The sequence below is a fragment of the Grampus griseus genome, assembly GCF_964374135.1.
Source record: "Grampus griseus genome assembly, chromosome: X".
In the NCBI taxonomy this organism is placed as follows: domain Eukaryota; kingdom Metazoa; phylum Chordata; class Mammalia; order Artiodactyla; family Delphinidae; genus Grampus; species Grampus griseus.
The window spans coordinates 116,603,366-116,626,049 of NC_138999.1; the positions used below are offsets into that span (position 1 = coordinate 116,603,366).

Sequence of the window (22,684 nt, forward strand, 5' to 3'; positions counted from 1 at the left end):
TGCCTTTTAATTGGAATATTTCATCCATGTACATTTAATGAAATTATTGATAAGGTAGGATTTACATCTGATATATTGCTATTTTCTTTCTATAAATTTTAGGTCTTTTTTGTCCCTTCATTACTGCCCTCTATTGTGTTAAATAGATATTTTTAGTGTACTATTTTTATTCCCTTGTCCTTTCTTTTACTATTATTTTGAGCTTCTTTTTAGTGGTTATGTTATAGATTACAATTAATGTCTCAATTTATAACAATCTAGTTCAGATTAGTACCAACTTAATTTCAATATTATTAAAAATATTATATGCTCGTATATAGCTCCTTTCCCTCCTCCCTCCTTTGTGCTGTTATTGTCCTACAAATTACATCTTAATGCTTTGTATGCTCATCAACACAGATTTATAATTACTGCATTATGCAGCTGTCTTAAATTTGATAGCCAAAAAAGGAGTTTTAAATAATATTTACTAATATCATTTACTAATATTATTACCTTTCTAATCTTAGGCTTCTTCATCTGCAGTATGGAAATAATAGTATTATCTACTTCATATGGTTGTTATGAAGATTAAATGGGATAATGTATTAAAACATTTGGAACAGTGCCTAGCACATAATAAGTGCTTAATAAATGGTAGCTGTGGTTATTAGCTACTGTTTTCTTCTATTATCATGCCTTTGCTCAAGCTATTCCATCTATTTGTAATCCCTTCGTTCCAATTTTCCAATGACAAATTTCTGTTCATTCTTTAATTTCTAGCTCAAATACTACCACTTTCATGTTTTGAAATTGTACAATGTCTATTACCATTATTACAACACTTACAACAGTATTTCTTAGATTGGAGTTATTTGTGATATGTCTTATCTCTCATTTTACATTCAAAGACTCATGAGGGTCAGTACTATGTCTTACTCATTTCTGTATCTTTCACAGTGTGTAGCCCAGTGCCTTGTATGAAGTATGAGTGCTTATAGAGAGTAAGTGCTCAGTAAATGACTGAATCATAAATAATTTAAAATGCAAGACATATTCAGTTTCCTAGTTCTGTTAATATAACTGAATGCAGTTTAAAAGCAATAAACCAGGCATGATACAAAGAACATTTTTCCCGCAAGAGGTTTAGGGGCTCTCTTAGGTACATGAGAGAGAGAATCATAAGGTACTGGGATTCTTAGTTCTTAGAATGTGATAGGTTACCAGAGAATTTCAGTGCCTCATGGCATATACATGGACAGTAAAAAAATGGATTTGATATTGAGCTGCATGAGTTGCTTGTATGTTTTGAAGATTAATCCTTTGTCATTTGCTTCATTTGCAAATATTTTCTCCCATTCTGAGGGTTGTCTTTTCATCTTGTTTATGGTTTCCTTTGCTGTGCAAAAGCTTTGAAGTTTCATTAGGTCCCATTTGTTTATTTTTGTGTTTATTTCCATTTCTTTAGGAGGTGGGTCAAAAAGGATCTTGCTGTGATTTATGTCATAGAGTGTTCTGCCTAAGTTTCCTCTAAGAGTTTGATGGTGTCTGCCCTTACATTTAGGTCTTTAATCCATTTTGAGTTTATTTTTGTGTATGGTGTTAGGGAGTGTTCTAATTTCATTCTTTTACACATAGCTGTCCAGTTTTCCCAGCACCACTTATTGAAGAGGCTATCTTTTCTCCACTGTATATTCTTGCCTCCTTTATCAAAGATAAGGTGACCATATGTGCGTGGGTTTATCTCTGGGCTTTCTATCCTGTTCCATTGATCTATATTTCTGTTTTTGTGCCAGTACCATACTGTCTTGATTACTGTAGCTTTGTAGTATAGTCTGAAGTCAGGGAGCCTGATTCCTCCAGCTCCATTTTTCTTTCTCAAGATTGCTTTGGCTATTCGGGGTCTTTTGTGTTTCCATACAAATTGTGAAATTTTTTGTTCTAGTTCTGTGAAAAATGCCAGTGGTAGTTTGATAGGGATTGTACTGAATCTGTAGATTACTTTGGGTAGTAGAGTCATTTTCACAATGTTGATTCTTCCAATCCAAGAACATGATATATCTCTCCATCTATTTGTATCATCTTTAATTTCTTTCATCAGTGTCTTATAATTTTCTGCATACAGGTCTTTTGTCTCCTTAGGTAGGTTTATTCCTAGATATTTTATTCCTTTTGTTGCAGTGGTAAATGGGAGTGTTTTCTTAATTTCACTTTCAGATTTTTCATCATTAGTGTATAGGAATGGAATAGATTTCTGTGCATTAATTTTGTATCCTGCTACTTTACCAAATTCACTGATTAGCTCTAGTAGTTTTCTGGCAGCATCTTTAGGATTTTCTATGTATAGTATCATGTCATCTGCAAACAGTGACAGCTTTACTTATTCTTTTCCATTTGGATTCCTTTTATTTCTTTTTCTTCTCTGATTGCTGTGGCTAAAACTTCCAAAACTATGTTGAATAATAGTGGTGAGAGTGGGCAACCTTGTCTTGTTCCTGAACCCAATCCAAAAATGGGTAGAAGACCTAAATAGACATTTCTCCAAAGAAGATATACAGATTGCCAACAAACACATGGAAGAATGCTCAACATCATTAATCATCAGAGAAATGCAAATCAAAACTACAATGAGATATCATCTCACACCGGTCAGAATGGCCATCATCAAAAAATCTACAAACAATACATGCTGGAGAGGGTGTGGAGAAAAGGGAACCCTCTTGCACTATTGGTGGGAATGTAAACTGATACAGCCACTATGGAGAACAGTATGGAGGTTCCTTAAAAAACTAAAAATAAAACTACCATGTGACCCAGCAATCCCACTACTGGGCGTATACCCTGAGAAAACCGTAATTCAAAAAGAGTCATGTACCAAAATGTTCATTGCAGCTCTACTTACAATAGCCACGACATGGAAGCAACCTAAGTGTCCATCAACAGATGAATGGATAAAGAAGATGTGGCACATATATACAATAGAATATTACTCAGCCATAAAAAGGAACGAAACTGAGTTATTTGTAGTGAGGTGGATGGACCTAGAGACTGTCATACAGAGTGAAGTAAGTCAGAAAGAGAAAAAGAAATACCGTATGCTAACACATATATATGGAATCTAAAAAAAAGAAGAAAATGGTCAGAAGAGCCTAGGGGCAAGACGGGAATAAAGATGCAGACCTACTAGAGAATGGACTTGAGGACATGGGGAGGGGGAAGAGTAAGCTGTGACAAAGTGAGAGAGTGGCATGGACATATACACACTACCAAATGTAAAATAGATAGCCAGAGGGGTGGGATAGGGAGGGTGGGAGGGAGGGAGATGCAAGAGGGAAGAGATATGGGGACATATGTATATGTATAACTGATTCACTTTGTTATAAAGCAGAAACTAACACACCATTGTAAAGCAATTATACTCCAATAAAGATGATAAAAAATGGATTTGAATTTAAATGGAGAAGCAGTTAAACTAATGAACATACGCTTCCTAAGAGAAATTGAAGAAAGTAAAATTATTTATTTATTTATTTATTTTTGCGGTACGCGGGCCTCTCACCGATGTGGCCTCTCCCGTTGCGGAGCACAGGCTCCGGACGTGCAGGCTCAGCGGCCGTGGCTCACGGGCCCAGCCGCTCCGCGGCATGTGGGATCTTTCCGGACCGGGCACGAACTCGTGTCCCCTGCATCGGCAGGCGGACTCAACCACTGTGCCACCAGGGAAGCCCTATTTGATTGTTTTTTAAAATAAATTTATCTATTTATTTTTGGCTGCATTTGGTCTTTGTTGCTCTACGTGGGCTTTCTCTCTAGTTGTGGCGAGTGGGGACTACTCTTTGTTGCGGTGCACGGGCTTCTCATTGCGGTGGCTTCTCTTGTTGCAGAGCATGGGCTCTAGACATGCAGTCTTCAGTAGTTGTGGCATGTAGACTCAGTAGTTGTGGCTCGTGTGCTCTAGAGCACAGGCTCAGTAGTTGTGGCGTATGGGCTTAGTTGCTCTGTGGCATGTGGGATCTTCCTGGAGCAGGGTTCGAACCCATGTCCTCTGCACTGGCAGGTGGATTCTTAACCACTGCGCCACCAGGGAAGTCCCTAAAATTATTAAATGATGTCCTATTCCTTCATGTAACTCCTAAAGCAGTAGGTAGCAAAGGGAAAGAGTCAGCAGAGGTTGATTGGCATGTACTCAAATTTTAAAATTAGAAGTAGAAAGTTTGAATTCCAGTACTCAGTATTAGGTGAGTGGCTTTGGATAAGTCCTATAACCTTTCTGATTGTCCATTTGCTTACTTGTAATGCTTGTGTCACAGAGTCATTTAGAGAAGTAAATGAACTAATGGATTGTGAAATTGTTTTGTGAGCTACAAAGCATTTTTAGTCACTCTTTTCTTTTCTGTTCCTACTGTTCTATGCCTATCATCTGCTATAGCATTTCCTATGTTGTAATTTATTTGTTTATCTCTGTCTCCCACTAGACTGAGCTTTATCAGAGCAAGGATTTTTGTTTTATTTATCTTGGAACACCAGGGCCGAACACATAGGTACTCAATAAATGTTTAATGAATGTGTGAATAAATGTTTCGAGTAGGAGGTGGACCCAGGTTACCTTTTAAGTTTCCTTTTAGTTTTGCTGTTTAAGATTCTATGAAAAGGTCTAGAAATAATTAGAGATTGACAAAGGAATTCACACTTAGAATATAAAAACCTGAAATTGAAGGGCAGTTACAGAATCATTAAACACATATCAACATTCTAGAGTGTACTTTGAAAAGGGAAATTGTTGAGACGGGTTAATTGAGTTTATGTATAAGAAGGGAGGTTATGATTTGTCAAGTGAGAAGTAATTTTTCTGGCCATAGAAAGATAACAGCTGAAATGAGTCTCTCCAAAGCTAGGAAATGTGGCAGAGGAATATCGTGGCTAAACAAATTCATTACAGCAGAAAGGTATTAAAAAACATTTTAAGAAGTATGGTTAAGTCATGGGAAACTAGACTCCCTTATTGAGATGCCAAAAACTGATGAGACATAAGGTGGAGCTTTTGTTGTTGTATATGTTGTTGTTTGAAAGAACTGGAAACTACATCTTCAACAGGAGCAAAGTATGAATAGATATGTTTACTGAAAAAAGTGTTGATAGACAGAAGAGACCGTGAACACAAGGGGGAAAGGTGGAGTAGAAGTAGTAAAATGAAAGAACAAATGACTGAAGGTTTAGAAAGGACCAACTCACTTATAATGAGAGAGGGGGAAGCATCCAAGGCAGTGATCCTAAGTAAGAAATTGAAAATACATCGTAATTGTGAAGGCAGCCTTAAAATCCGCAAATTAGAATGGACCTTGAGAGAATTTACAACTGAAGAACAAAACCAGAGATTCTCTAAACAGTAGACCTCAAAGCCTAAGCTGGTTCAGCATGAAGTGGCTGTCACCACATTCCCTGGCTCTGATCTTTGACAAAATGTTTGGGGTAGGAGAAGATAGACGTGATTGGTCCAGTTGGTTCCTACCATAGAGACTTTATTATAGCACAGTGGAATGGAGAAAGCTTGCTCTTAAAACAGTCATACACATCTGATTAAGAATCCCAGCTCTACCTCTTATCAGCTGTTCAATCTTCAGCAGATTACTTAATATCCCTAAAATACATTCAGAAAGAACTCTGTCTATCCGCATAACTTCTGTTTTTCATATACCTGGGTTGATCATTAATTTTCCTTTTTTTCTCCTGTTCTTCATTTCTTTCTTTTTTAAACACTGCTTTCTAAGACATTTCATCAGCTTTATCTTCCAACCCTTTTATTAAGGTTTAAATTCCTCTTGTCATTTTTTAAAAATTGAAGTATAGTTGATTTACAATGTTGTGTTAATTTCAGGTGTACAGTACAGTGATTCAGTTATACATATACATATATGTATATATCCTTTTTCAGATTCTTTTCCATATAGGTTATTACAAAATACTGAGTATAGTTCCCTGTGTTATACAGTAGGTGCTTGTTGGTTATCTATTTTATATATAGCAGTGTGTATATGTTAATCCCAAACTCCTGATTTATCCCCACCCCCTTTCCCCTTTGGTAACCATAAGTTTGTTTTCTATGTCTGTGAGTCTCTTTCTGTTTTGTAAATAAGTTCTTTGTATTTTTTTTTAGATTCCACATATAAGCACCTACTGTCATATTTTTAATTCCTAAGACCTCTTCTATTTTCTCAAAAGTCCTTTAAAATTTCCTCTTCTTGTCTCATGGCTGCAAAGTCTTCTTTAATTTCTCTGAAGATCATATATTTTCTTGGTAAAGTTTTCTTCTGAGCTTCAGGGATCTTCTCTAAGGGACTAGCCCTCCCGTCTAATGTGGAGGTCTTCAAGGGGAGTTGTTTGGCTCTGCAGGTCTTTAGCATCTAAGGCTGACTTTCAACCAGTCCTCCTGGTGTTAGCCAGTCGTTCACCCCTATTTGTAGAGGTACCTGGCACTGCAAATTCCTGAACCTTTTTGGAGCTCTGTGGTATAAAATTTCTTTAAAAAAATTTTTATTTATTTATTTTTGGCTGCGTCGGGTCTTCGTTGCGGCACGCGGGATTTTTTGTTGAGGCACACGGGCTTAGTTGCCCCGCAGCATGTGGGATCTTAGTTCCCTGACCAGGGATCGAACCCACGTCCTCAGCATTGGGAGGTAGATTCTTAACCACTGGGCCACGAGGGAAGTCCCTTGTGGTATAAACTGAGTTACCTCTCAGCTTTCCCTACTGATGGCTTCGGATACAGGTTCCCACTTTCTACTAACTTGGTTACTATTTGTCCGCTATCTGGTTTCCAAAATTTGCTGTTAATGTCTTCTCCCCTGTATCCCCCATCCTTTTGTATTTATGCCTTTTAAAAATTCCTTTGCTATAATTTTATCAGGGTTTTGAGGAGGGAGCAGAGCTAAATGTGTGAGTTCAATCTGCCATCTTTAACCCAAAGTCTTTTAATTCTTCACGTCTTTTGTATCCTTCAGGTCTTTTATATCCATCCTTTACATTTTAACCATCACCACATTGTACAGATTCTTAACATTTTAGTCTCCTTGCCTCTAGTGTCTCCTCCCTTAGATTTGTCCTTCGAAATGCTGTAGGTTCACCTTCCTGGAAAAACTGCGCTGTGTACCTCACAGCTTTGAGTGTAAAAACCCTTCAGTTGCTTCCCGATGCTGACAGGATAAAGCCTACATTCCTTAACCTGACTTTCAAAGCCTTCCACAATCTAGCCTCTGCCCACCTTTTCAACCTCATCTTTTAGGCTTTCAGAAACACTCACATCCATACCCACCCACAGCCATACTCAGCTTGTAGCTGTGATCAAACTTGTCTGGCACACATACAAGCACAGTAGCTGGGCTTGCCTGGGGGGTTATCCAGTAGACTTAGGGGTTGACCTGCTGATTTTGAATGACTAATTTAAAACTCTGTTTTATTTTTTTTGGAAAATTTAAATTATTTTATTATAAAAAGTTATACAAAATAAACCATAAACACAACAGTGAAAAATAAAATTTAAACAGTTAAGCCAGTCCATAAAACATTTCAAATGAAAAAGTAATAACAAAAACCTTATCAGCTCATTTGAAATTATTCATCTTTAGATATATGATGCTTTATTTCCTAGACTTAAAATAGTGATCTCATTACACTTAGTTAGGCTGTGAAATATTACATAGTATTTTTATTTATTTATCTTGCGGTACGTGGGCCTCTAACTGCTGTGGCCTCTCCCATTGCGGAGCACAGGCTCCGGACGCGCGGGCTCAGCGGCCATGGCTCACGGGCCCAGCCGCTCCGCGGCATGTGGGATCTTCCCGGACCAGGGCACGAACCCGTGTCCTCTGCATTGGCAGGCGGACTCTCAACCACTGCGCCACCAGGGAAGCCCTCAATGTACTTTTTATTTATCTTTTATTAAGTATAGTTGAATTACAGTGTTGTGTTAATTACTGCGGTACAGCAAAATGACTCAGTTATACATACGTACACTCTTTTTGTTGTTCTTTTCCATTATGGTTTATCACAGGATATTGAATATAGTTCCCTGTGCTGTACAGTAGGACCTTGTTGTTTATCCATCCTATAGATACCAGTTTGCATCTGTTAATTCCAACTCCCATTCCTACTCTCTCCCACACGCGGCCTCTCACCGTTGTGGCCTCTCCCGTTGCGGAGCACAGGCTCCGGACGCGCAGGCTCAGTGGCCATGGCTCACGGGCCTAGCCACTCCGCGGCATGTGGGATCTTCCCAGACAGGGGCACGAACCTGTGTCCCCTGCATCAGCAGGCAGACTCTCAACCACTGCACCACCAGGGAAGCCCGGCAAATATATTTTTTAAAAGCAAATCAAACTGGCCACCATTCCTGAAAATGCCTCCTACACTATGCTGGAATTTAAAAGGACTTTTAATAACTTCAAGCCCTATCTGCACTACATGTGAGGCAGCCTTTAAAATTTCTTTACCTCCTGTACTGAAGGCAAAGAAAAAGAAATTGAAAATATCTGCATGATAGTAAAAAATTTTCCCCCATTACTTAGAGCTATTAATAGAAATTGTACGGCAGAATCTTTATTAGGAAGGCTGTGAAAAAAATAAAGATGTGTGTAAGATAATTTTAATGAAATTTCTTACGGGAAATATTTGTAAAACTCTTTGTTTTAAATGAATACTTGTCTGACTTGAGGCTTTTTTTTTTAAAGCACTGACTAATTTAATCCTCAGATCCACGGTGTCATTGGTACTTTTGTTTTTAATTAATTAATTTATTTTTGCTGTGTTGGGTCTTTGTTTCTGTGCAAGGGCTTTCTCTAGTTGTGGCAAGCGGGGCCACTCTTCATCGCGGTGCGTGGGCCTCTCACTGTCGTGGCCTCTCTTGTTGCAGAGCACAAGCTCCAGACGCGCAGGCTTCAGTAGTTGTGGCTCACGGGCCTAGTTGCTCTGCGGCATGTGGGATCCTCCCAGACCAGGGCTCGAACCCGTGTCCCCTGCATTAGCAGGCAGATTCTCAACCACTGCGCCACCAGGGAAGCCCCTGACTTGAGGCTTTTAATAGTCCATTTCATTCAGTCTAGGATTCTAAAATCTTTTTTTTAATTAATTAATTACTTTTATTTATTTTTTGGCTGTGTTGAGTCTTCGTTGTTGCGCGCGGGCTTTCTCTAGTTGCGGCGAGCGGGGGCTACTCTTCGTTGTGGTGCGCAGGCTTCTCTCACTGCAATGGCTTTTCTTGTTGCAGAGCACGGGCTCTAGGCATGCGGGCTTCAGTAGTTGTGGCACGCAGTCTCTAGAGCGCAAGCTCAGTAGTTGTGGCATACGGGCTTAGTTGCTCTGCGGCATGTGGGATCTTCCTGGACCAGGGCTTGAACCCGTGTCCCCTGCATTGGCAGGCGGATTCTTAACCATTGCGCCACCAGGGAAGTCCCCTAAAATCTGTTTTTAATATATGTATTTTCTTAATTGTGTTCACTATATTGCATATTGAGTTTTTCAGTGGTATATTATTCCACACCTTATTTATTTTCTGCTAGACTCTTGAGCTGAAAAGATGAGTGGAATGTAGAAATTATGTCCTGTAATAAACTGCTATCTTATTATATGGTATTGAGTTTACGCTCCAGCTCAATGACTGGGTTTTTACAGTGTGATTTAATATTCTTCTGGGGTTTAGCGTAGTAATTTGTGATATCCTTCCCACCAAAAGAGTGTTCTGACATTCACATCAAGTATGTTTATAACATTTTCCTGAAATCATAACGTTTTCTGATGACTTTTCTCCTCTAGTATCCTCTTTGCTGACCTCTTCATCATGAATCTAATTCTTTGGGTGGAAGGGTCATCAGCTGCCGTCTCCTTTGGTACCCTGATAGGTATCCTCACAACGTGGTTTGGAATTTCAGTACCACTAACATTTTTTTTTAAACAAGTTTCTTTTCTTTTTTTTTTTAAATTTTATTTATTTATTTTTGGCTGTGTTGGGTCTTCGTTTCTGTGCGAGGGCTTTCTCTAGTTGCGGCGAGCGGGAGCCACTCTTCATCACGGTGCGCGGGCCTCTCACTGTCGCGGCCTCTCTTGTTGTGGAGCACAGGCTCCAGACGTGCAGGCTCAGTAGTGTGGCTCACGGGCCTAGTTGCTCCGCGGCATGTGGGACCTTCCCAGACCAGGGCTCGAACCCGTGTCCCCTGCATTGGCAGGCAGATTCTCAACCACTGCGCCACCAGGGAAGCCCCCACTATCATTTTTGGGTGCATACATTGGAAGCAAGAAAAAGGTAAACTTTAAAAATACTTCTTTTGACCATTGAGTGATGTCTGAAATAATACCTCCATGTGTGTAGACTATACATGGAATGGAAGATGTACCATTGGAGAAAATGACAAAGAATAATCATTTAGGGATAAAAGACTCCTACAAATTGTAAATGAAAGACAGTAACACTTTAAAAGGCATTCTTTAATGTATTTCTCATTTTATGGGTTGTTTATATTTCCCTCTCTCTCTGATGGGCAAAATTAAAAGGATATATTGTAGGAAGGCTGACTTTAAGAAAGTCAGAAAAATAATAAGACTATATAGTTGGGGGAAGAAAGCTAAGACACAATCCAAGGAATGAGGCTGTTCAGTTTACAGATTTTTTTTCTTTTCCATTATGGTTTATCCCAGGATATTGAATATAGTTCCCTGTGCTATACAGTAGGACCTTGCTGTTTATCCATTCTATACGTAATAGTTTTCATCTAATCCAGTTTACAGATCTGAAGTTAGCCTATTCCACGTATAGGGAAAAGGAACAGTATACCAAAAAGACTAAATGAGGCCACACTGCAAAAGGGTTGTATTATAAAGATATAGCAGGGGAGAAATAAGACAAAACAAAACAGGAGGTGGAGTTCCACAGAGAGCAGAAAAAGAAAATTTTCTGAAAGCTATTAACAAATTTTCAGAGGCAAATTATTAGACAAATTCTAAGGGAGAACTTTCGGACATCATATATTATTTCATATTGCAATAGTCACTAGTAAGTTTTGTCCAATCTCTCCCTTGAAATTTGTAGGAAAGGATAAACATCCTTACTGTTTAGCTGTGTCCTATCTAGTATGCTGGCCACTAGACACCTGTGGCTTTTGAGTACTTGGAATGTGGCTAGTCTGAATTATGTGCTGTAAGTGTAAAATACACACTGGTTTTCAACCATTTAGAACAACAACAAGAGGAACGCAAAATATCTGATTAATAAGTTTTATATTGATCATAAATTTAAATGATAGTATTTGGACATGTTAGATCATTAGATCAGATAAAATATATTAATAAATTAATTTTACCTGTTGTTTTTTTTTTTACTTTTTAAAATGCAGCTACTAAAAAATTTGATACTGCATTTGTGGCTTGCATCATAGTATTTCTGTTGCACAGCATTGGTCTAGCCTCTGCCCACATAACTGCTCTTGGAAATATTCAGATTCAAGATTGTGTATTTTGATGGTATCTGTATAAATTTACTTCAGTTTTGTTTCATTCTGATTTTCATTTCATTTATTTTCGAGCAGTTTAGGTATCCAGTTCGCACAAACCAGATTCCCCGTCAGATTCCTCAACAGACTTTCATTAGAAAACCACTTTTTGGCCTCATCATCAGTGGCATTTTACCTTTTGGCTGTATTTTTATTCAACTCTTTTGCATTGTAAACAGTATTTGGTGAGTATTGTATCTTCATAATCTCAAAAATATTAAATGTTAATAAATCAATTTTTTATATGTCAAAGAGGTTAAATTCTGGTGTGGTAAAACTTTATTTGCTACCCTGTTTTATCCAGGAAATAGCAATCTGACCTGAGGGAATTTCCTAGGAAACTAAGACTTAATTCACAAAATTATAAAGCTACTTTTGGATGGAAATGTCTATAAAGATTTCCTTTTTGGAAATGAATAACCTCTTTTTTTTGCTTTGCGGTACGCGGGCCTCTCACTGTTGTGGCCTCTCCCGTTGTGGAGCATAAGCTCTGGACGCGCAGGCTCAGCGGCCATGGCTCACGGGCCCAGCCGCTCCGCGGCACGTGCGATCTTCCCGGACCGGGGCACGAACCCGTGTCCCCTGCATCGGCAGGCGGAATCTCAATCACTGCGCCACCAGGGAAGCCCTTAATAACTTCTTTTTAAGCCTTTCCAGGTGACTTAGAAAAGTTGGTCTCAAACTGTACTTCTTTGAGATTTTGCAAGGGGTGGGATGGGGGTGTCCCTTGGAGGGAGATGCGTAAAGATGGGAAGGGGCAGCTCTGATTTGTATCTGTTTTCCATACTGGTCTTCCATGCAAGATTTCATTTAGAGCTTCTCTGCTAAAAATAATTTGGAGACCACTGATTTTGGGTCTTCATCTGTACTGAGCTATAAGTAATGGTTTTCTATCTTCCTTTCTGTCAACTGTTAGTTCTGATGTCAGATGCCTTTTCCTTATAACATTCCTCTTTTTATCTGCTACTTTTAATCTGTTGTAGTTTAAGAAGTCTAATAGCCAAGATAGTTAGAGATGCATGTGAAGTAGGAACAGGTACTCTCTGATTAAAGTGCCACAGCTTTAGTGCCCCTGCTTTGTGACTGCTATTTCAGTTGCTCCAAGTCCCTTTTTTTCTTACTTCCTGATTCTTGACAGCATTTTGGTTTCGGGAGTTGGCCAAGTGGGGTGTTACTGTGGAAGGATTTTTGGAGAGGGGGCAAAAGCACCATAAAATGAAATAAGATAAGATAAAATAAAATAAATAAAATGCAGTCGCCAACTGTGTGTGTTTATAACACTTTTGTCCCAAAGGAATCTTCTGGACAAAACTTTGAAGTCCTTGGAAATTAGGCTTAATCACGTACATTAACTGCTCACCTTTTAAACAGCATTGTGTCAAAATTGTTTAAAAGATAAGCAATAAAATCTGTTACCTTGTCAGCAACTAAATATTTAACATGCTGCGAAATAGATTACAGTAACCAAATTTTCCAGATGTTTTTGAAGGAAAAGTAACTTTAAAGCGAAACTGAAAGATTCTTTAGATGAATTAATTAAAAAAAGTTTTTTTAACTTTTTACTTTATATTGGAGTATAGTTGATTAACCATGTTGTGATAGTTTCAGGTGTACAGCAAAGTGATTCAGTTATATGTATACATGTATCTATTCTTTTTCAAGTTCTTCTCCCATTTAGGTTGTTACAGAATATTGAGCAGAGTTTCCTGTGCTATGCAGTAGGCCCTTGTTGGTTATCCACCTTAAATACAGCAATGTGTACATGCCAATACCATATTCCCTAACTATCCCTTTCCCCCCACCCTTTCCCCCTGGTAACCATAAGTTCGTTCTCTAATAGATGAATTAATTTTTGTTTCAATGAGAAACAGCACGCTTGTTGTGTACAACTTTGTATGTATTTATTAACTCTAGAGGTGATTCTCTCCTACCTCCATCCTTCATCCTCACTCCCAGGTGTACATCTTACATGAGGTTTTAAAATGGGATATTGATCAGTTCACCAGTTTCTTCTTCTCTTCAGAAGGCTTTTAAAAATGTGTATTTCTTATCCCAATTTAGTCAGCTCGCTCTATAATAATGAAAGAAATTACTTCATTCCTTCGAAGTTTGACCTAAATGTAATCCACACATAGATGTTTTTAAAGATGCATGTTTGAAAGTATATTTAATAGAATTATGTGTGTCATGCTATAAAGACCTATTTGGGGAAGCTACCTGTCAACAGACCTCCAAAAGCAAAATGGCGTGTGTTTCTGTGGTTTTCTGTTGTATAATGTAGTCACTGGTATTTATGGCATTTACAACCTTCCATTTCTAAAGAGAAAGCATGTTTTTAAATGTGTATAGAGAAAATTGATGGGTCTCAAGTGAAAACTAAATTATAGGATCAGAGAAATATGGGTAAGTAGCAACACTGATTCTGACGAAAGAGGATATGACCAAACTCTGAAGCTGTGTAGGTAAAGGAATATATATATATATATATATATATATATATATATATATATATATATATATACTCGATACTACATGGATACTACATGGATTTGATGATACTGCATGGATAGATGAAGGTTTGGAATGAAAAGCCCAAGGTGAGAAAATTGTGTGACAGTTTACTGTATAGAGTTGGACGGATCTTTTTGTGTGTATTGTTAAGTTAAAGATTATTTTAAAGCTGTCATTTTTCTTTTCAGGTCTCATCAGATGTACTTCATGTTTGGCTTCCTTTTCTTAGTCTTTATAATTCTCCTGATTATTTGTTCAGAAGCTACCGTTTTGCTGTGTTATTTTCATTTGTGTACTGAGGTAAAGACATAGGAAACAAATGTATCTGAAGCTTTCTAAACTTGCATTACTGGAATTAGAGGTCTGTGTTGAGAAAGGAATTGAAATAAATGTTAACTGCATGGTTTCTATAACTTGGGATCACTTTTATATTGTGTTTTTCTAATGACACATTTTAATTTTAATGCATCTATCAAGTTAATGCTACTTTGATGGAAAATTTTCAACAGAAAGCAATTTCTCTCTGGCTAGTTACTATAATTGCTGCGTAATATTCAGTTAACATAGAAAAATATAGGGAACTGATTTGATAGTTTAGACATATAAAAGATCTGGTTCGATGATGTTTTCTTTTTAACAATTAAAATTTTCTTGCAGCTTAGGCCAGGATTGCATTTTATGGGTTTGAGATTGCTGCTAAAGGCCCTTTCTCTTTCATTTCATTGCCTTTTGGTTACCATGGGCATAAATAATTCTTTTTACCCCATGCCATCCCCAATTTTTTCCTGATGTCATTTTGGATAACTAAGCTGGTGGTGAACATGTTTTCTTTTTTTTTTTAAGTTAATTAATTAATTAATTTATTTTTGGCTGTGTTGGGTCTTCGTTGCTGTGCACGGCCTTTCTCTAGTTGCGGCGAGTGGGGGCTACTCTTTGTTGTGATGTGCGGGCTTCTCATGGCGGTGGCTTCTCGTTGCAGAGCACGGGCCCTAGGTACGCGGGCTTCAGTAGTTGTGGCACGTGGGCTCAGTAGTTGTGGTTCACGGTTTCTAGAGCACAGGCTCAGTAGTTGTGGCTTGCTGGCTCTAGAGCACAGGCTCAGTAGTTGTGGCGCACAGGCTTAGTTGCTCCGTGGCATGTGGGATCTTCCTGGAACAGGACTCGAACCCATGTCCCCTGCATTGGCAGGTGGATTCTTAACCCCTGTGCCACCAGGGAAGTCCCTGAACATGTTTTCTTAAATCCCCTAAATCCCTCTTATTTTGGTAGTTTAATGTGACGCTCTAAAGGTGACAAGAGAGTTTAGGGAATGATTATTATATACATGATGTCTTAGAGCATTTTTTTCTTGAGCTATAAGAATAAAGGTAAAAAATATATAATTATGTATATATTATACTTAGCTACTCATTCATTCTGTGGTACATTTTGTCATAGAAAATCTGCAACAGTCATTAATGAAACATACATTGATAGGCATATAATGTGTATATTTTTATTCCTTAGAAAATGTTTTGGGGGCCCCCAAGACCACCCACATGTTTGGTGACTCACTAGAAGGACTCATGGGACTCAGGGTGTAGATGTCTTCTTGGCTAGGGTTTGTTACAGCAAAAGGATACACAACAGGATCAGCAAGGGGAAAAGACACAGGTGGAACCTGGAAAAAAATCCATGTGCAGTCTTCCTATGCTTTCTCTCTCTCATGAGAGGACACACCAAGCATGCTCCTTTCTCCAGCAGTAAAAAAATGCAGGAATATATGTGCAACATGTCTGCCCAGGGAAGCCCATTAGAGACTCAGCATCCAAGGTTTTTATTGGGAGCTAGTCACATAGGCACCCTCTGCCTAGCAACTCCCAAAATTCCAGACTCTGAAAAGGAAAGCAAGTGTTCACCATAAATCACATTGTTTGTACACTCTAGGTACACTCTAGGTAGAGCAAACCAGTCTCATCAGTCAGGGAATGATTAAATGCCAAATTCCCAGATATAAGCCAAGAGTCAACCTTGTAAGCAGACCCTTCCAAAGATAGCAACCTCAGACCTGCTATGTTAACTCTTTTCTGCACACTTTATCCCCTTGGCCCTTGACCACAGTGCCTTTATGGTAAAATTACTATCAGGAAGGGCCCATGGGACAGGATGAGACTAACCTGATTATTGACCTCAGTCATGCCTCCATGGGTCCTGAATTTAGCCAGTTAAAACAAATCCTATTAACCATAAAGTCTGTCTTAGAGAAACAAACAGACTTATAGAAAAAGAGATCAGGTTTGTGTTGACCAGAGCCAGGGGTTGGGGGGAGGGAGAATTGGATGAAGGTGGTCAAAAGGTACAAACTTGCAGTTATCAGATAAATAAGTACTAGGGATGTAATGTACAACATGATAAATACAATTAACACTGTTGTATGTTATATATGAAAGTTGTTGAGACAGTAAATCCTAAATTCTCATCACAAGGAAAACATTTTTTTCTGTTTCTTTAATTTTGTATCTGTATGAGATGATGGGTGCTCACTAAATTTACTGTGAAAATCATTTCATGATGTATGTAAGTCAAATCATTATGCTGTATAACTTAAACTTAGATAGTGTTGTATGTCAGTTATATCTCAATAAAAATCCCAATAAAACTGAAATGGTAAAAAAAGGTCTATCTTAAATTTCTATACTCACCTTTTTTTACCTGGCCTGAGGCATCAATTCAGGCCCAGCACAACTCTGGCCAGTAAATTGAAGCTGACCTGAAAGCCTTCCAGGGCCGAGGCAGCATCTGCAGAGAAAGGATGCACACATTAGAAGTACAATCCCCGAGGGCACACATTGTCCCCCTGGAAACCAAGAGTTTATCATTGTTAGGGCTCCCCAAGCAGGATGTACATTAGTCAGACAGTACATATTATATTAAATTTCTTATAAAACTTCCCCCTTTATTTCTTTTAATCCATAATCCTACAGAGCCTATTTTATGTTTCTTGTTATTACAATAATTGCTAACCCATGGATAGTTAGAATTTCATCTAAAAATTTGTTTTTTCTACCTCTTTTTGCAGGATTATCATTGGTGGTGGAGAGCCTTTTTTGCCAGCAGTTTTACAGCTGTTTACCTTCTTTTGTATGCAGTTTATTACTTCTTTACCAAACTTCAAATCACGGGCATTGCAAACACCATTTTGTACTTTGGGTACACGATGATCATGGTCTTGATTTTCTTCCTTTTCACAGGTAAGCACAGAATTACTTTGTGTATTTCAGATTCTCTAAAAAGACTTGGCGATAGCCATAATATAATAAGCATCAATTAACAATTAATGGAAGAAAGAGGGATCAAAGTCATCATGTTCATTTTTATGCTTTGGAGATAAAAGATTGCAAAGCCCGGGGAGCTGGAGGGACCTTATGTACTTAGCTGTAAGACTGTCTCTTGTGAATGTTTTTAAACAGTAGGGATGTGTTCCAAAGCACAGTAAGGGTTATGTGTAATCACCTTTGACTAGCTCCCAAGCATAAAAAATTAACCGACTTGAATAACTTTTAAATGAGTAAAATTAGATTAAGTCAATATAAGCAATTATAGGTGAGGAACAAGATGTATACTTCTCAGGATTACTCATTTGGGATTGTTATTTGGGTTCCGCTGTGATGGAAACTTTTGTTTAAATTAATACTTGAAGCAGGTGAAACAATGGCATGATTTCTAAGATGATCCAGTTGGAGAAATAATGAAGATGGAGAGCTGTACTCCCTTTCTAACCCAAGGGAAGCAGCGGTCCACCTCTACCTGCCTCACTTTTAAGTTCTGGTTTTAGCTCAAGTCATATCACTTTTGTAGATAAGTTTGGAACATTTCAAATATTTTTCTCCGATTTTAACTCTCAGCCTCAACAAATATGGAAAAATTAACAATGGAAGTTTGTCAGAAATCAAAGCCTTAAGACACATGTAGACATTATCTGAGAAACTGGGCATCTTGGTTGGTGGCTTCTTTCTGTGCTTTTCGTATACTGCTGCTCTCAACTCCTCAGTAAAGAGAAGACTGGACAGACCTTCTCTCATCTCTCAGCCACCAGAAGTTCTATTTAGGGACCTCCCTGGCGGTCCAGTTGTTGGGACTCCGCTCTTCCACTTCCATTGCACGGGGCCCGGGTTTGATCCCTGGTTGGGGAACTAAAAAAGTTCTATTTAAAACCGAAGGCTTGAGAGTGTCTCACCATTCTAGTCTACCAGCCTCCTCATGCTTGTTTTTGAGGTTTTTAAGCTTTTTACTGAAATATGCCTGCAGAAAAGTGCACACATCATAAGTGTAGAGCAGTGAGCACAATCTGTAACTGACACCCACGTTAATAAACAGTACGTGATCTGCACGCCCAAAGCCACTGTCGGGCCTCTTTCCATTCACCTTTCCCCAAAAGCAACCACTATCCTGACTTTTAACAGCATCGGTTAATTTGGCCTGTTTTTGATCTGTAGGTAAATGGAATCATACGAGATCTACTATTTTAAGTCTGGCTTCACTGGGGTCTGGTTTCTTTTTCTCAAGATTGTTTGTGAATTTCATCCGTATCGCTGTGCGTACGTGTTGTCTCTGCCCCTCGCGTGTTCTGTTTTGGGTTTCTCCCCTTGTGAGTTACTGGCTTTTCTATTTGTGTAATGTGCAGTTAGATGGATTATGTTTTCTTTTCTTCATTACCTAACACTTTGACTCAGGCTGCCTTTTTCTGGGAGTCTTATATTACAACAGCTTCTTTCAGAAGTTAGATGTCATCCTAAATGGTCACATTGCTGACAAAAATCTGTGCCCTTTGGTTGGCTCCACCACTTGAATTGCTTCTGTCACTAATATGTGACTCTCCAAGGCTCTCAGTGGTCTCTTGCCAAATCTAAGGCCTTTCCCTGGTCTTCATCCTCCTTGGCTTCTTAGCTAAACACTACTCAACACCTATTCTGTGAAATTCTCCCAGCATGATTGGCATTCTTCTTCTTGTACCACGCTGTGAATTCTTTTGTTTTCCTCCCTCTTCCTGTCACCTAACTCTAGCGTTTATCAAGGGTTCAGCTTTCAGCATTTCAGTCCTTTCTTTCTACACTCTCCCTTTTAGAGCTTATTTAGTCCCAGGGCTTCACTTATCTCCTCAGTGCTGACAGCTCCCAAATCTGTAACTCTAGTCATAACCTCTCTCCAATTATATTCTGAACATTTGCATGTCGCATTGGTACTGCCAACTCGACATGCCCCAGAAAGTGAATGTAGCACTTCCTTTCCCCCCAACTGACTCATCTTAATTTCTCTCTTCCTTTGACCATCATGTCTAATCTCTCATCTCCTTGGCTTATTTTGCAGGAATTCTTAACATAGCCCTTCCATGCTTTATAATTAATTACAACTCCCCTATTTATTCTTCTTCAGAAGCTTCTTATTCTGTTTTACACTGCACTAGACCCTGCACTAGGTGCTGGGGACGTAGTGGTGAAGAAGACAGGTAAGGTCCCCTGCTTTTGTGGATCTTATATTTTAATGGATGGGGGACAAAGAAGGAATTATGGGTTTGATGAGCTTTGTGAAAGAAATGATATTGAAGAAGAGGTGGATAATCAAGTGTTTCAAACAGAGGTGACAGCATGTTCAAAAGTCCTAAAGTGAGAAGGAGTATGACATCTTCAAAGAACACAGAGAAGTTCAAGATGGCAAGAGAAGGAAGGTGGCACTAGGTGGCAATAGTGATTAGAGACATAAGGAGCTAGCAGATCTTACCAGGGTCTTAAAAACTCTACTGTACTAGGGAATTTAGATTTTATTGTAGGAATGATGGGAAGTTGAGGGGGTTTAAATAGGGAACTAATGTAATAATATCACTCTTCTTATTTGAAGGCCTTAATACTGCCATACTTCTCTATCAAGGTCTAAACTTACCTTGGTGTTTGGGCTCCTGTTCTGCCTACTCAGCGTATTTTCTAAACCTCTTAAACTGAACCATTTACTGAGTTTAGGCGTGTCTCCTCCTGACTTTTTTTTTTAATATATATTTTAAAAATTTATTTATTTATTTTTGGCTGCATTGGGTCTTCGTTGCTGCGCACGGGCTTTCCCTAGTTGCAGCGAGCGGGGGCTACTCTTCGTTGTGGCACGCGGGCTTCTCATTGCAGTGGCTTCTCTTGTTGCAGAGCACAGGCTCTAGGTGCACGGGCTTCAGTAGTTGTGGCTCGCGGGCTCTAGAGCGCAGGCTCAGTAGTTGTGGCACATGGGCTTATTTGCTCCACGGCATGTGGGATCTTCCCGGACCAGGGCTTGAACCCGTGTCCCCTGCATTGGCAGGCAGATTCTTAACCACTGCGCCACCAGGGAAGCCCTCCTCCTGACTTTTTTAGCATGTCTCCCCACCTAACTTGGAATCTCCTTGAGAACAGGGACCACATCGTATGCCTATTTTATATCTTTCATAGTGCTAAGCACATGGTTCTTCTTGAATTATATAGAGCATGAAATAGAGGAGATACCAGTATGGTATAATGTTTCCCTATCTATTTTATTTTATTTTAAATTAAAAAAATGTTTAGATTGAAGTATAACTGACATACAACATTGTATTCGTTTTTGGTGTACAACATAATGATTTGATATTTGTATATATTGCAAAATGATCACCACAGTAAGTCTAGTTAACATCTGTCATCATACGCAGTTACAAAATTTTTGGAGTAGATGAGAACTTTTAAGGTTTATTCTCTTAGCAACTTTCAAACATGCAGTACAGTATTATTAATTATAGTCACTATGCTGTACATTACATCCCCATGACTTATTTATAACTGGAAGTTTGTACCTTTTGACCCCCTTCACCCATTTTGCCCACATCCTCTCCCCACCCTCCAGCCTCTGGAAACCATCAATTTGTTCTTTGTATCTATGAGCTTGGTTGGTTTTGTTATTTTTTACTAAGATCCCACATGTAAGTGAGAGCATGCGGTATTTGTTTTTCTCTGTCTGACTTATTTCACTTAGCATAATGCCCTCAAAGCCCATCATGTTGTCACAAAAAGCAGGATTACATTCTTTTTTATGGCTGAATAATATTCCATTGTATACATATACCACATTTTCTTTATCCATTTATCCATCAGTGGACCCTTAGGTTGTTTTCATATCTTGGCTATTGTAAATAATGCTGCAGTGAACATGGGGTACATGTATCTTTTTGAGTTAGTGTTTTCATTTTCTTTGGATAAATACCCAAGACTGGAATTGCTGGATCTTACAGTAGTTCTATTTTTAATTTTTTGAGGAACCTCCATACCATTTTCTATAGTGGCTGCACCAATTTACATTCCCACCAACAGTGCACAGGGTCCCGTTTTCTCCACATCCTCGCCAACACTTTTTATTTCTTGTGTTTTTGATAATAGCCATTCTAACAGGTGTGAGGTGATATCTCACTGTGGGTTCGATTTGCATTTCCCTGATGATTAATGCTGTTGAGCATCTTTTCATGTACCTCTTGGCCTTCTGTATGTCTTCTTTGGAGAAACGTCTGTTCAGATCCTCTGCCCATTTTTTTTTTACTTTTTTTTTTTTTTTTTTTTTGTGATACACGGGCCTCTCACTGTCATGGCCTCTCCCGCTGTGGAGCACAGGCTCCGTGGCCATAGCCATGGCTCACGGGCCCAGCCGCTCCACGGCACGCGGGATCCTCCCAGACCGGGGCACGAACCCATGTCCCCTGCATCGGCAGGCGGACTCCCAACCACTGCGCCACCAGGGAAGCCCACCTCTGCCCATTTTTTTGTAATAAAATGCTTACATCTATCGTAACAGCCCTAAAATCTTTCTGGAGGGTGTACATTTTTTTTCCTTTCCAGTTTTTCTGAGATTTTTATTGAGATATAGTTGACATACAGCACTGTATAAGTTTAAAGTGTACAGCATAATGATTTGACTTACATAGTCATGAAATGATGACCACAGTAAATTTAGTGACTATCCATCATCTCATATAGTTACAAAATTGAAGAAATAGAAAGAATTTTTTTTCTTCTGCTGAAATTTACTTTCAGCAACTTTCGTATATAACGTACAGCAGTGTTAATTATATTTATCATTGTACATTACAACACTAATACTTATTTATCTGATAACTGAAAGTTTGTACCTTTTGACTGCCTTCATCCAATTCCTCTTCACCCACCCCTCACATCTGGTAACTACAAATCTGATCTCTTTTTCTATGAGTTTGTTTGTTTGTTTGTTGAAGTATAATTGACCTACAGCACGGTGTTAGTTCCTGGTACACAGCATAGTGATTTGATATTTCTATCCATTTCAAAATGATCACCATGATAAGTCTAGTTACCATCTGTCACCATACAAAGATTTGCATAATCATTGACTATATTCCCCACACTGTACATTTAATCCCATGACTTATTTATTTTGTAACTGGAATTTTGTATCTCTTAATCTCCCTCACCTATTTCACTCCTCCACCTACCCCTCCACCCCGGCAACCACCTGTTTGTTCTCTGTATCTATGTGTGTTTCTATTTTGTTACGTTTGTTCAATTGTTCCATTTTTTAGATTCCACATACAAGTGAAATCATACAGTATTTGTTTTTCTCTGTCTGACTTATTTCACTTAGCATAATACCTCTAGATCCATCCA

The 22,684-nt window shown here is 38.7% G+C and overlaps 1 pseudogene across 1 annotated transcript in view; it reads left to right on the forward strand.

The window, feature by feature from the left end:
- Positions 1–22,684, forward strand: part of LOC309817634 (transmembrane 9 superfamily member 2-like) — a 101,803-nt pseudogene that overhangs the window by 59,547 nt on the left and 19,572 nt on the right. Inside the window, exons 14-18 of the transcript in view lie at positions 9,784–9,898; positions 10,226–10,270; positions 11,550–11,698; positions 14,213–14,324; positions 17,083–17,254. The product of the transcript in view is annotated as a transmembrane 9 superfamily member 2-like (transcript). The remainder of the gene's footprint in view (positions 1–9,783; positions 9,899–10,225; positions 10,271–11,549; positions 11,699–14,212; positions 14,325–17,082; positions 17,255–22,684) is intronic.